Source organism: Ambystoma mexicanum, chromosome 1p (assembly GCF_040938575.1).
Source record: "Ambystoma mexicanum isolate Mex_15411 chromosome 1p, UKY_AmexF1_1, whole genome shotgun sequence".
Classification (NCBI taxonomy): Eukaryota; Metazoa; Chordata; class Amphibia; order Caudata; family Ambystomatidae; genus Ambystoma; species Ambystoma mexicanum.
The window spans coordinates 1,324,285,454-1,324,300,446 of record NC_090921.1 but is presented as its reverse complement, the minus strand read 5'-3'; positions in this window follow the sequence as shown (position 1 = coordinate 1,324,300,446).

Genomic DNA, 14,993 nt, shown 5'->3' with positions numbered 1-14,993 from the left:
GGCAGGAGAGGACCGACCTTATCTTTTAAAGCCTCACTGGTTACTGCCTTCCTGTTACACCAGGTTCCTGTAGGTGGAGATTTTGTGGGGCACTGAATTTGTCTGTTAGTGATGTCACAGGTAAAATTGATCAGATGATGATCAGACCATGCACAATCTAAAATTGAGGTAATGGTAATTTCCTCGTTTTTTGTCAGTATCCAATCCAATATGTTACCAGCATTGTGGGTAGGATTTTTAACTAATTGTTGGAATTTAATGGCCTCAAGTGAAGCTTTAAAGTCCTCAGCCTTTATATCCTGTGACTTGTTGTCCCGTAGGTTCATATCCCCCAGGACAACAACTGCTGAGGTGTCTTTGGAGATATTACCAATACTAGCCACTAAATGTTCATCAAACCTAGGAGTGAGTTTGGGGGGGGGGGGCAGTACAGCAGTAGGAAGCTTATAGACGTCACATGATTAGATTTAGATTTGACATGAAGAGCTTCACAATATTCCAGGTCTAGGGTACTGGACATGTGAATGTTTAAATCCTTTAAAAAAATAATAGCAACTCCCCCTCCATAACAAGATCTACGTGAAGCATTGTGTGACTATCTGGAATAGCCAGCGGTATTACATGGCTAGTAGTTTGGGTCATCCAGGTCTCAGTGAGAAACAGGATATCCACTTTCTTCTTCGAGATCATGTCAGCAATTTCTGTTGCATGTTTTACCATGGAGCGGGTGTTTTATAAGCAACAATTAAGGTGGTCATGTGACCGATGAGCAGTATTATTCTTATCTAGACCCTCAACCTTTGTCAAGCAGTCATGTTTCTTGGAGCCCCCCTCCTGGGTGAGTTTAGTAATTACCCCTTGGCTATTGTGGTTCATGGTATTACATCCATGATGTTTTGTGCTTTCTATAGTAAATGGGGAGTCTATCGGAGTGTTAGTCGTAAGCAGCAAAGATGGTTCAGCATTTCTTGTTTGCTCTACATTCTTACCCGGGCTCTGAGCTTTGTGGTTAGGGTCAGAGAACAATGGGAACAAGGAGCAATTTCGTTTTTCCCACCACACATGCAAAGGAAATACCAGGCTTTGCACTTCCGATTTAAAATGAAGGGGATCAATGGGGATGTTTGTTTTGCACCCTGCACCCTCTCTTGGAAACAGTGTTTTGGCATTAATTCTTTTGTCACATTTTTATGTCCATACTGGCTCAAAACACACTGGGAAGAGCTTATTAGTTTTAAATGCTAACACAACACATCCTGTGATTTCTATAGGGGAATTAATTGATTTACTTTAATTAAATATGCTAAGGATCTAGACAGACAAACATGATATTTTGCTATGGGGAAATACTAGAACAATACTTGAGAAAATTGCAGGACCTAAACAATCTATGGCTTTGGGATAGTTTTACTCACAGGAGAGGCCTTGTAATGGGCATCAGGTAACAGCCGGGCACATCTGGGACAGCAAGGCTGTCAGTCAAGGATAGTCCCCTCTGGCTCCTACAAGGGGTCCCAGTCAACTTCTATGTCTCTGTGTCCATGTCTCCAATGCAAGATTTGGGGCCTCTCTGCTTGGGTGTTTCTCGCAAGAGTTCAGCAGCAGGTTACCTCCCGGAATAAGTGAACAAGCCTAGTTCTGATGCAAACTGGTTTACTTATAGGGCAAATGACATCACACACTTGTCATAATTTCTGCGAAAGGGATTGGTTGGTTTTCGCTACTCACCTCCCACCTGTGAGCTAATACGACAAGGAGATGAGGGGTGTGAGTTAGGAAAGTTGTGGGAGTAGAAAGTGTTCTCATCCCAAACTAACACGTGGGCTTGGTATGTTCAAACTCTGAAAATCTATCAACATGGCAAGTACCCTAATTTTTCAAATCTTTACATGTATGGATATATTTGTAAGAATTACATTTGAAGGCAAATCAGATGATGCTAATCTGAAGAGGGCATGCCTTTCCTATGCAGAGATATGGTCTTTCTTAATTTACTCAGGAGCCATATCAGTGAAAAATATGCGACTTCCTAGTTCGCATTTTAATTTTGTCCTTCACCCTCACACCAACTTTCAAATCTCTCGGAATCAAGGGAAGGCCCAAATCACATTTTCATTAATAACTCCTGTTATGTTTATCACACAACACCCATTTTGGCATAGTTCAAAGGGTTTCATCCAAAATGTTTGAAAAAAAAATACAGAATGCATGTTTTGGCCGAATTTCAGCCGTTCGAAAGTCCAAACGGCTGAAAAGTTTGACAGATCATGCACTCAAAGCTGGGGGCTGTGGGGTGTGCCCCGTACCCCTGCTTAATATATTGTAAGCAAGGGTTGCGGGGGACAACCCCACAGTGTCCCAAAAAAAAAAGAGGAAAGGACCCTGCGGTGCTGGCTCCCAATAATGGAAGTGAAAGGGAACAGGTTTTGCAGGGACACGGCAAGTCGGAATGCAAGGTAAGGAAGGGTCTAGGGCCTGGGGGTTGGGGTGTGGGTAGGCATGTGTTGGGGGTGTGGGTAGGGGTGTGGGCCAAATCAGTAATGTTCAGGGGAGAAAAGACCAAAGATTATTTTGAAAACAAAATCTTTTATCTGTTCTCCCTCGAACATTTCTAATTCAGTCTTTCAACCCCAATCCATTCAAAGAGGTTTACTGTCACCTTTAATAAAAGTTTTGAACGACCGTTGTGGCATATATGCTGCCCTTTTTATGCAATAGTATGTATTGTTCCATTAACAAAACTCTTTCCTTTCCTTTGTTCTCTTAAATTGCATTTCCCCTTACGCATGTGATTAGCCAGAGGCTGGATCATTTTATTTTCGCCTACTCTAATGTAGATTTTATTGGAGTTGTGACCTCAAAGCCACTTCTGCTGAAAGAACAGGCATGGCTTAATCTATTTCCACGTGGTTTAAATCTAGGCAGTGTGTTTCTTCATATTTTTGTAAGCAATGGACCTTCTTGATTGTTGACAACCAGACCTCCCTCTGCAGGACCAGCAGAGGAAAGGTCTTGGAGGTTACGTTTCATTTTCAGGAGAAATCGCCAGCTGCATGTACACATTCTGCAAGAAATGGCTGTTAAACATGCACAAAACATTTTACATGAGATTTTATAAGGCACCTGGGCCTTATATCCATGTGTAATGTACTTCTTTAATCTCACATTTGCAAAAGACATGAGTATCACTTCTGGATTGTCCATGTATATAATTCAGTTATATGAGAAAACCATGTTCAAACTTTTAAGGTCTAGTAGGCGCTTCTGTCTGCATACTGGCATTTGGATGAGGAAAAAGGAAGTTCTTTTATTTCTTATGATTGCAAGAAGCTTAGTTTCAATTAAGATTTCAGGATCACGGTCTCACGTTGCATAAAGATATTGTACACGCTGCTAGCTGTCTCTTTAAGTAAAAAGTGTAACTTTCCATGGATTTAGTAAAAAAGCATTGTCAGCCACATGTCTTTCTTTTTCTTGCCGAAATGCATTGCGCATATCTTTGCACTTTTGAGATTTAAGCCCACTTTCTTTCCTTTGAGGTGTAGGCCTGTTTTGGGTTCAATAGGTCTCATGTCTGACATCATCATTTCTGTGCTGGCCTTGTTTGTTTGTTTATTTATTTATAGTGCGCTCCAAACCCGGACGTATCTGGGCGCATTACAAGGATATGTATTATCATAGTTACATGGGCAGTACACAGTAAGTCATTACACAAAAAGGAATATATACATTTGGATGCACGACATTACACAAAAAAGGAATATATACATTTAGATGCACAATGGGGAATACACAGTAAAAGGAAATATCCAATAAAAGGAATACACTGTAAAAAGGAATATATACACTTAGTTGCACATTAGGGAATACAGAGTAGGTCCGTACAATAGGGACTAACGTGCCTGCAGTATAGTGCAATATAATAATGATGTCGGGTCTGAGGAATCCAGGACTGGTTAGAGTTGGGGGTCTACTGTGGTGTATCTTTAGAGATATGCCAAAGTTTAGTGTCTTTCCTGAATTTGTAGAAGGACTGGTCAATTTTTAATGTAGACGGTAGGGAGTTCCATAATTGAGCAGATATAACTGGGAAGCTGCTACTCCCTGCTTTTTTTAGTTTGTACCTGGGCACTCTTAGGCAGTCAGAGTTAGTCGTCCTGATGGGTCGAATAGGGTTGTTTTTGGTGAACTTTTCGGTGAGGTATTGAGGGGCTGCGTTGTTGAGGCATTTGTGAGTCACCTAGGCTGTTTTGAGTTGTATTCTCTCCTTAATGGAGAGCCAATTGTGATCACGTCTAGTTGCTGAGCTGTGTTGCCATCTGGATATGCCCAAGGCAGTTCTAAGGGCATTATTCTGCAGGATCTTGAGTTTATTGATGATGTATTTGCTAGCACCTAGGTATAGTGCATTAGTGTAGTCGATTTTAGACAACACTAGAGCTCTGGCCAGGGTGGTGCAACTTTTTGTGGAGAGAATGGGTTTGCAAGAATGATTAAGCTTGCAGGTGTATGCTGTCGTCAAGGCTGTTGCACTGACCTGTTTGCGCAGACTCAGGGAGGAGTTTTGGTAAATACCCAATGCTTTTATCTCGTTTGCCGCCTTTATGTAATTTCCATCAATTTTGAAGGAACTGTATTGGTTGCTCAGTTTTTTCATATTGGTAGGAGAGGCTAAGAGGAGCAGCTCAGTTTTCTCATCATTCAGTGTTGGGGTCTGAAGCCGGATTGACAGAGTCCAAGTAGCTTCTTGGTCTCCAGATTAAGTTTGTATCTGGTGTTAGGCAGATTTGTCAATGATTTTGAGTAAAAAAAGGTACTGTTGTAATGGGTCTAAAGTTCGTGGGGATGCTAGGGTCTAATGAAGGTTTTATTAAGAAGTCGGAGTACCCATGAGTTCTTCAGGTTGGTAGGGACAGTGCCTGTGCGGAAGGAGGCATTGATTAACGAGGTGATGCAGGGGCAAGTTCGTTGGCAGCTTCTTTTTATGACAGATGCTGGGCAGGTTCTCTTAGAATAGTAAAGAGTTCTCTGGAGCTTGAGCTGGCTTTATCAATCCTATTATTGTAGGTATACCTTTTTGCTAGAAGAATTTCTTCTTTTTAGTTAGCTGAGATTCATAGAAGTATGTCTTTGTTGGCTGTGGACGGGCTATTTTTCCAAATTGTCTCACATTTCCTTTTTCCATTTCTTATGGCTTTATGTTTGGGGGTGAACCACGTGTTCTGGTGTGCTTTAGGTTTACTTTTGCACATTTTTAGAAGGGCAATGCTATCTAGAGCTCTGGTGATGGTTTTGTTATAAAGATCCGCCAGTTCTGCTGGGTCGGAAGAGGCAAGAGAGGGTTTAAGTAGGGGTTGGAGAAAAGGCTTAAGTTTGTCTACTGTAATATTCTTTTTATTACTGGTAGGAATGGGTGGAGCAATACGTTTTTCTCTGTTAGGAAGTATACAGTCTTGAAGATGAAATGTCAGTACAAAGTGGTCGGTCCATGGTTGTGGCTCGGTAGAAGTGATAATTGTAGCACAGTTAAAGTCTGCCACCCAGTCAAGGATTATTCCTTTGTCATGTGTAGCTAGTACAGCTCTTTGAGTGAGGCCTAGTTCAGCCAAGGAATTGGCCAGAGTCAGTGCCAATTGGTCTGTGGGGTCATTGAAACCTAGATTAAAATCGCCTAATATGAGGATTTGTGAAGACGGCTTTGTGTTGGTGGAGAGAAGTGTAATGACTTCTTCTTCAAAGGAGTCCACAGGTCCAGGGGGTCTATAGATTAAATGCATTGTTATAGTGCGTGAATTAGTGAGGGGACGTTTCACAGTCATTAATTCATATGACTTAGTAGTGGTGTGTGAGACAATTGTGAGTCCCAATGTGGTTTTGGCTATAAAGGCAACACTGCCTCCCCTAGAGGATTCTCTGTCTGATCGAAGGATCGATTAGTTGTCTAGGGTTGCCATGAGGAGGGAGGGACCTGCTGCTGCATGTAGCCAGGTCTCGGTAATTGCTAGGAAGTCCAGATCTTTTGCTAAAATCAAATCCGCAATGTCTATTGCATGGGCAACCAGGGATCTGGCATTGATAAGTGCCCCATGGATAGCAGTAGGGCTATTGCTGTGGGCAGAGAGTTCAGGTGTGGCAGAAACCGATCTGGTCTTTTTTGAATATTTTGGATTTTTTGGTGGGCCTTTTATCATGCATTGTGGAGGGCTATTTATTGGCAAAAGGCCTGGAGGTGTTTTGTCTGATGTGCCTCGTCTGGCGCCAAGCCTGGCGTTTCTACTAGTTGTGGGGCCTGGGTGATTAGTGATCGGTGAGGTGGGAGTGGTCAGTGGTTCCGCAGTAGTAGTGATCCTAATATCTTGTAGGTTGCCATGTAGCAAGTTATCGTTACTGAAGGTGTGAGCTTCTAAAGGCAGTGGGGACGTTTTTGTAAGTAGGGTGACGTGCATAGGCTTCAGTAGGGGTAGGAAAAGAATAGATTTCATTTTGACAAGTGTAAGAGGATTCAATTCAACACTACAGCTAAGTCAATGCCTAGTCTGGGATACTGAATGGAAATCCTTATTGATATATCTTTATGTCCAGTTCATGAGTTCTGGATGACTACCCCTATATAACACCCCTCTCTTAGAATCCCCCTGACCCCACTGAGCCAAGAAGTAGTTCTGTTTTGCAAGTTTAAAAGGTTTATTTGAGAATTTAAACAATATATATATATCACACTTTATAATAAATTAATATCTGATAGTACACTTAGACATATGATGTTGATCAACAATGGGTAATCTGGCACTAGCACACTTCTTTACAATCAATGAGGAGTTAGTATAGGATGGATAAAGTAGCAAAACTACTTTTATGATTTCAAGGGAAAAGCAATGAGGAATAAAATGCAGTACATAAATACTTGATATGATTTTAGCAAAAGATAAAATAATCACTTTTTCTCTGGCAATTCACCCCCCCTCCCCTATGCAATGTAAGACATGGAAATAGATGGAAAGAGGAGCACACAGTTCTCAGGAATGCAATCAAATACAATATGAAATTCAGTTCCCCCCCAGCAAGCTTAGAGAAAACCGGTATGAGTTTTAAAACACAGGCCCAAAATGCTTTTTAAATGTGATGGCAATGGATGAAAAATATGCTGAAAATGCTTTTAATTCCCTTTAGGAGTTTCAGGGGGAGTGGTAGCTACTTGGGATGAGTTCAGGCTCACTTTAGCAATGATTCAGGGATGGTTCTTAAGATGCAAACGAATTTTAGCAGTTCAGGCAAAAGCAGCTATCTTTTTACAAGTAAAGAAATCGGGCCAAATCGCAAATCGTGGCAAAATTCGCGAGTGCGTGAATCGTGATTGCGGAAAAAGTATAAGGAGTAGGAAGTCGGTTCTAGGCTTCCTGGAGAGCTTAGATTCCAAACGGTTCCAGAGATACAGACGATTAAATAAAGGTAGTTTTTCGGATTTTAAGTAAACTCAAAATGACAGGTGACAGCTTTGCAGCTGCAGAATTGACAAGTGACAGTGGTGCAGCTTTACAAATGACAGGTGACAGTTAGGAGGCAGTTCTACTTAGGTTAAATAGATTGAATTATATTACTTTAAACTAAGAGATTTGGTTTTTGCCCCGTCCTAGCTGTACTCACAATATATTTGGAAGGACTGGGTCTCGTCACGGATCTGATCAATCAGGCTAGCGGCACTTCACAGCGATCTGGTCTCTGGGTCTGCGGTTCTGCACGGTCTGGTCTGGCACTGGTATGGTCTGTCCGGATACAGCGGTCTCTGCACGGCTCCTGGATCTCTGCACTGGTCCTGGCAAAAGTTCTTGGCAAGGGATTCAAGCAGCTTGCCCGGCTGTGAGTAGCTTGCAATGATTTGAGGCCTGCTGCAGAGAACTCAGCTTGTGGTTTTAGGCCTCTGATTTAGGTTCTAAAGTATAAGTTCTAGGTTCTGGAATATGTAGCTGGAGTCAGTCTGGAACTGGTATCTTCTGGATGTTGTGTGGTCCGGCAAAGCTTCCCGCAAGAAAAGGGAAAATGAAGACCTCTCTAGATTTCAGTGGTCCCTTTTTATGTGGTCTGAAAGTGGGTGGAGAGGCTAGCTTTCTAGGCCCAACCCCTTCAGAGTTCTGATAGGTTGGAGAATTCTTTGCGTTCTCACTGGAGAGCAGGATTGTGTGTCAGAATGATGTCATTTAATGGCTTGCAGAAAGGACACTCCCCTGTCAATTACACACAAATCTATATTTGACCTAAAGACATATTTCATAGATACACAGTGGTTTGAAATTACATGCACCCATCACGTATCACATGAGGTATACTCTGTTCAAACTCTGATGTTTCTAAGAGCTTGCATCCAGAAATGGCAATATTTTGCACTTTTTAGTGGGTTATGCAACATTGGTTTTTCATTAAAATTGATACACATATACACCTTCCTACTACACATATCTCAGTAACTTTCCATTTGTCTAGCTTAAATACAGTGTCTGTGGTGTCAATAAATAGCGGGGTTTTGCCCCAGAACATCACACAAATTGGAGTTTGGGCTTGAATTGTACGCAAAGTTTCCATTTTAAGGTTCCCCACATTTCACATTTCTATCATCCGGTTACCAAGAGTTATCAGTGTTTCTGTAAAATATATATTTTGCTTTCAATTCAGTTCTCAGAGTGTTGGAGTCCGCCTCCAAGACTTGGGTGGGACAGTGATCACATGTCTCTTCTGCTGGGAGCTCTTTGTGTACAGTCAACAGTCAACATCAGCATATTCTATTCAAGTGCAAGAGCCTATTGTGTGGTCTCCAGGAGGCTGCCAGCCAGTCTGCCTTCTATCAATCAAGAGGTCATGTGAGATTCTAACTCCTGGTGTGAATCTCTGGAGGTGAGAGGTTTCCCAGCCTTTGGCCTGTTAATCAACCCAGATTGTCTCTGGGAACAGCAAGTGGTTAAGTTTTTAATTAACTCCCAGCCTTTGATGTAAAGGCCTCTCCTGCAACTCCTGACATGCAGTTTCCCTGTCAGAGTTTAGACCGCTAGCGCCGCCTTGAGGTATTTATCGGTACTGCGTCCATTTTTGGATCAGTCTTGAATGAATGCATTCCAAACAAGAGATTTTACATGGAAGTATATTATCCAGGTTCAGCACATGGCACTGGTGTGGTTCTGCAGTAAAATAATTTTGTGCCCGTTGAAGGAATGAATTCCCAATAGTTGTGGGTTGCTTTTGGCAATCAGCATTGCCCCTTTTGCAATGGTTTCAGGCTACTGTGTGTAGCCCAATGGTGGTTTAGGCAGTGCCCTTCTGTGCCCATAACATCGGCAAAATGGGTGGCAGCCTATTCTTCATGCATTTCCCTGTGCATTTTCTGGGAAGCTCTGGCCATCATGATGTTTTCAATGCCAGTACTGCACAGTTTTCCTATTCTGGCGTACCTGTGGGCTTTTTGGCCATCTTGGATTTTCTAAGCCCACAGCACCAAATGTTGCAGCATGATAGCTCAAACGTGGGTCAGGACACCCAACACAAGAAGACTTAAAGGTGGAAGAAAATTGGTAGGCTTGATGTAGTGTGGGGTACATTTATGCACCCAGCAGAACTCCTGTACATCACCAAACTGTATTTTCAGCAGTACCAGCAGAATGGCTGTGCTGGCTCTGTTAAGCACCATTGCATTGCACCTAAACTGCGTTTTGCAGTCACCAAAATAATGGCTGCGCTGTCTTTGCCAAACACATATGGGGCAAGATGGAACATGGAACACCCCCAGAAAGGCTGCCAGTATTTTCCTTATGTGCACCAAAGAAATGAATTGAAAAGCAGCGCTGCTATGCTGTTAGCTCAAAATTTCCCATTGAAAAAGGAAATATTTTGCATTTAAAATGACTGCACCCTGATGCTCTTTTCCACCTTTCCAACAGTACACAGTTCTGTTCCAGTGAGACCCAGCTATGTCCATTCATATTCAGGTTGTGCTTCGGCAAAAGGGTGCATTTCTCACAGAATGACAGGCTGTGTCAGGCAAGATCTGTGAAATAACAAAGAACTTCACTCTAAGCCATACGGAAAAACGCTTGGCTTTTTGCAACAAAATATCACAGCTAAACCCTTAAGAAGCAGCACTATCTCTCTGTGCTTATGTCAGTTTCAGTGGACCTTTACCTTGAACAGATTTCTGTGTATGAGAAAGTGACTAGGGCTACAAATAATGTTTAGAATCTAGATGTAAGAGAAAACCACATTGTGAAGTGACAGCCAAGGAAAATTAACCACGTGTAAAATGGTGCAAACAATATACAAGAAGTAACAGTATGCTCATGGAATACTAGGGGACATACACATCTGTTCTAAACAGATCGACCCGAATTAAATTCAACACAGGTGATATGTTTACAGGAGACATGGCTATCAATCCCCCCAGTATGTGAAAGATTTCTAACATACATGAACCCGGCTATTAACAACATTGGAGGAAGACCATCAGCAGGCCTCCTTACTTTAATCAGTCAAGATTTGACAACTGAAATTACCGAATATCAGAATATTGGAAACTGGGCGCAAAATACTCTAGTCAAAAGACAAATGAGGACAGATCTGCAGAGGAACAAAGAGCCCATAAGCACCCAATACCTAAACATCACCAATATATATTGGAATCCAAAGAAAGTTCCAGAAGAAACGATAATTGATTCAATCTTCACTAAGATAGACAGCATTGCCCAGGAACATAAAGATGTAGAATTTATTATATGTGGAGATCTCAACCTGCATATTTTTGATGACAAAGGAGACCTAATAGCAGATCAACTGTTGGAAAATAGAGCACGAAGATGGAAAATAGAGACACACAACAGAAACTTTGAAAGATGGGATGCCCTCAATGCAGTAAAAAAAAACGATACCAACTTGGTCAAGAGGGGAAAATAAATCAATCATAGATTACATCTATACTAGTACGGGAATCACCCAAGCAAAAGTCGAAGCAAAAAATCTATTCAGTGAACATAGCGACCACTATATACTAAAGTGGTCTTGGGTAATGAATAAAGAAGAACGACACAAAATAAACATACCCAAGTTGACGCTAGTAAATAGAATGAACCGGTTGAGAATTCCGCAGAATAGACTAACTGAAATAACAGAAACATTAATGAATTCAGAGCAGAAAGATTCCAACAAAATCAATTATGGGTGGCTAACAGACGAATTCCAAATGAAACAGAGATCGAATCAATCACCAAAACCAGAACGGAAATATATCTACAATAAAGAGATTGCAGAAAAGAAAAAAGAAAAAAGAAAAAAGGGACTCTATTAAAAGAGCACAAAAGGAAACACCACAATCCAAAAAAAGAATAATCGGCCAAGCAAAACAAAAATTCAAAAACTGGCACAAAAACGCCAAAATGATGCAAGACCAAGAAAATGCTGAATCCATGATGGCCACCCTGAAAAATCGTAACACCAGAAATTTGTGGGATCTCTTGAAAGCGAGTAAAAAGGCTGAAAATGCAATGATAGTGGATGTCCCAGAAGCAGCGTGGGTTGACTATTTTACAGCTCTTTATGAAGAACGTACAACAGTGATAAAGGAAATTCAACAACATCCGCCAAAGCAATGGAACTTTATATATGACATTGAAGAGATTACCAAAATAATAAAAAAAACTAAATATATCAAGGGCACCAGGGCCGGATGGCATGTCGAACGCAACATTAAAACAAAATCCAGAAGCTTGGGCACAATTCTGTGGCAAAATTATAGATCTGATCAACTGCATGAAAAACGTGCCCGAGTCCTGGATATTAGCAACGCTAATCCCTTTATACAAACAGGGATCATCAAAAGAACCGAAGAACTATCGACCTCTTGCACTTCTGGATCCGCTAGGGAAAATCTTTGCTAACCTTATACTGACAAGACTAAACATATGGGCAAAACAAATGAAACATCAAGCGGTGCGCCAAACAGGATTTGTGCGCAAAGTCGGAACAAATGTGAACCTCATGATTCTAAATCTGATGAAACATGAAGCTGAAAGAACAAAAACAAACACAATAGTAGCATACGTCGATCTATGCCTGGCATATGATAAAATTAATAGAGATCTGCTGTGGAAGAAATTGGAACAATGGGGATGCCCTACTGACATCCTAGAACCAATTAAACTTTTGTATACCAACACAAAAATACAAGTAAGAATGACAGCGGATGGAATAATAACAAGACAAATAAACACCTGGCACGGCTTAAAGCAAGAGTGTCCGCTTGCAGCGCCCTGTTCAGCTTATTTATGTCGGATTTTGAAGAGGCTATAAATACACCAATCATCAATCCTCCAAAATTAAATGCGATTGCGGTACCTTGTTTGATCTACGCGGATGATATCATTTTATTAGCAAAAACACCGTGTGGATTACAAAAAGCTCTTAACCAAACCTACGAATACATGGAACAAAACAAACTGATAATAAACACTAAGAAAACAAGAATCATTTATCTAACAAAGAAAAATTCAAATGGGAAAAAAGCATTCCAATACTTCCTCCAAGAACAAAAATTGATCCAGGTTACCACCTATAAATATCTAGGGATATGGATAAACCAATCATTGACAGAAGCACCATGGGCAGAACAGCTAAAAGCAAAAACTAGAATGCTAGCCAGACAAGGCCTGTCAATTCATAAGAAATTTGGAAAATTTTTGCTCATACCATCGGTAACTTTTTATAAACAAAAAGTGACAGCGATCCTCGCATATGGGGCAGAAACCATGATTAATCATGATAGAACCATATGGATGAAACTGGAAGCGATGTATTGGCAGAAAGTATTGAGTCTACCTCAGAACACGCCTATGATACGGATACGATATGAACTGGGTCTCCAATCATTAGAATCAATAATCGAATGGAAAATAATAGATCTCTACAGAAAAATCAACAGCGAAGAAAGGATACCGGCATTAGAAATTCTAAGAACTTCAAAAGTACACGTCAATAATGTTGCACTGGACAAATGGAAAGAAGCATCCTGGTGTATATGCAACAAAAAAGGGATTACACTGGATACATTGACGAAAATGCCTCAAATCGCAAAAAAGAAACTGAGTCGAACTGATTGGATTGAAACCCAAGAGCAGAAAGATCTATATAAGATGACACTTAAATGTGAGGGAGAGGAAAGAGCACTTAATCAACTGCCAAATTACTTAAAATTATATCCGGATCGAAAAATCAGAGACATGTTCCTGAGATTCAGACTGAACCTACTGCCAACAAGAGAAGTGTTGGGGAAATGGAGCCAAAATAAAAGTGCAAGTAGTGACTGCAGATTCTGTCAGATAATAGGGAAAACCGAAACACTCTATCATGTAATTATGGAGTGCGAGGCACTAAATCAAAAAAGACTGATCTTTAGCGCCAAATACGCTAGTGCCATAATCGAAATGGGAAAAGAAGAAAGATGGAGTCAAATCTTAATGGGAAATAATAGAAAGATGGTCGCAACCATAATTCACTTCTGGGAAAACATCATGTCGGACAATAATAACAATAAGGAAGAAGGATCAAAGATAAAAGACATTGATGTTTGTAATTGGATTTTTTATGAGGAGAATAATGTAGATTGAATGTAAACGATAAATGTAAGGTTTAAGATGTAAACCAAATGCATTTTAATATAAAAAAAATGGTGCTTTTTACAAACAAGGAAATTTCTGTTTAAAAGTAAATTGTTGAATTAAGGCCCTGTCCTGGCATAGAAATGTGAGGGGGTTTGTTTTAAAACATATGTAGGATATTTAATTCCAACAGTTTTGCTGTCTGTTTCAGGAAATAAACAAATAAATAAATAAATGTGCTGAAGCCACAGAACAGGTTTTTTCCTGGCCTGGCTTCAAAGGACTTTGCTTCCTGGGAACAGGATCTGCCCCCCTTCCTGTGGACTGGCCCCCGGGCATATGAATAGGCAATGGTGATGGATCTCGCACCCTCATCAGATTTCGTGGCAGTGCTCCAGCCTGGCACAATAGATTTCTGGGGCACATAGGTGTGACTTTTTAGCAGCACCTTCCCTCAACTCAAACCGTGGAGCTTCAAAGGCAACTCCAGAGCAACATTGGATTCAGGCTGGCTAAAGACTGACATTTGACTGCGGGTTGGGAAGTATGCCCTTATTTGTAAGACAGTGATGGCCCATTTGGGGCAAAAGACGGTTCTAAATTAATAAACTTTAAGACTTCTATTTCTGCAACCAGAAAATGCAGTAATACGACAGTTTAACAGTTTAAATGTAATTTTGGTGGCATTAAAACAAGACTTTGTAGCTTTCCCTAGTATGAGGGGGACGGAAACAGCAGAAAAATGTAAATCATGGGAAAGGTATGCATGGTGCAACTTTGAAATTTAAGGCAAACATACTTTGTGATAATGGGCACACATATCTAAAATTGTAGAATTTTAGGTGAAGCGGTTCCCACTAGAAATGGCGAAAGATTATTAGAATGGTGAAACAATATTGTACAAATGTGGGAATTGGAATGACAGGTTCAGTGTGAAATCTGGAATCTGCCTATGCGTTTTTCAAAAGTGCCATAACTGTAAAAAATGTGCAATTTATGTCATAACTGATTTTGGCTAAAAGAACTGTGGGAGGGCCATGGGCATTGTAAACCCACACCATAAAACGGATGTCATGTCCCGGAAGTCCAACCGGCTGACAGGAAGGCAGTAACAGTAAACCCTGACCAATACAGTTGTTAGAGGCATGTCAAGCTGAAGGTCTGCCCCCATAGTAAATCTTGTGATGTCACCCACCTTATAAAAGGAAGAAGCTCACAGAGACAAAGGACACTCTCTTCTGAATTTTCCAGCTCCTGCATATCCACATATTCCATATTCATCCTGCAAGATTCCAGATTCCACTGCCAGCCCAGAGCATAGCTGAACCTATCCAGGCAGGACCATTGATCCAGAAAACCCCCACAAAA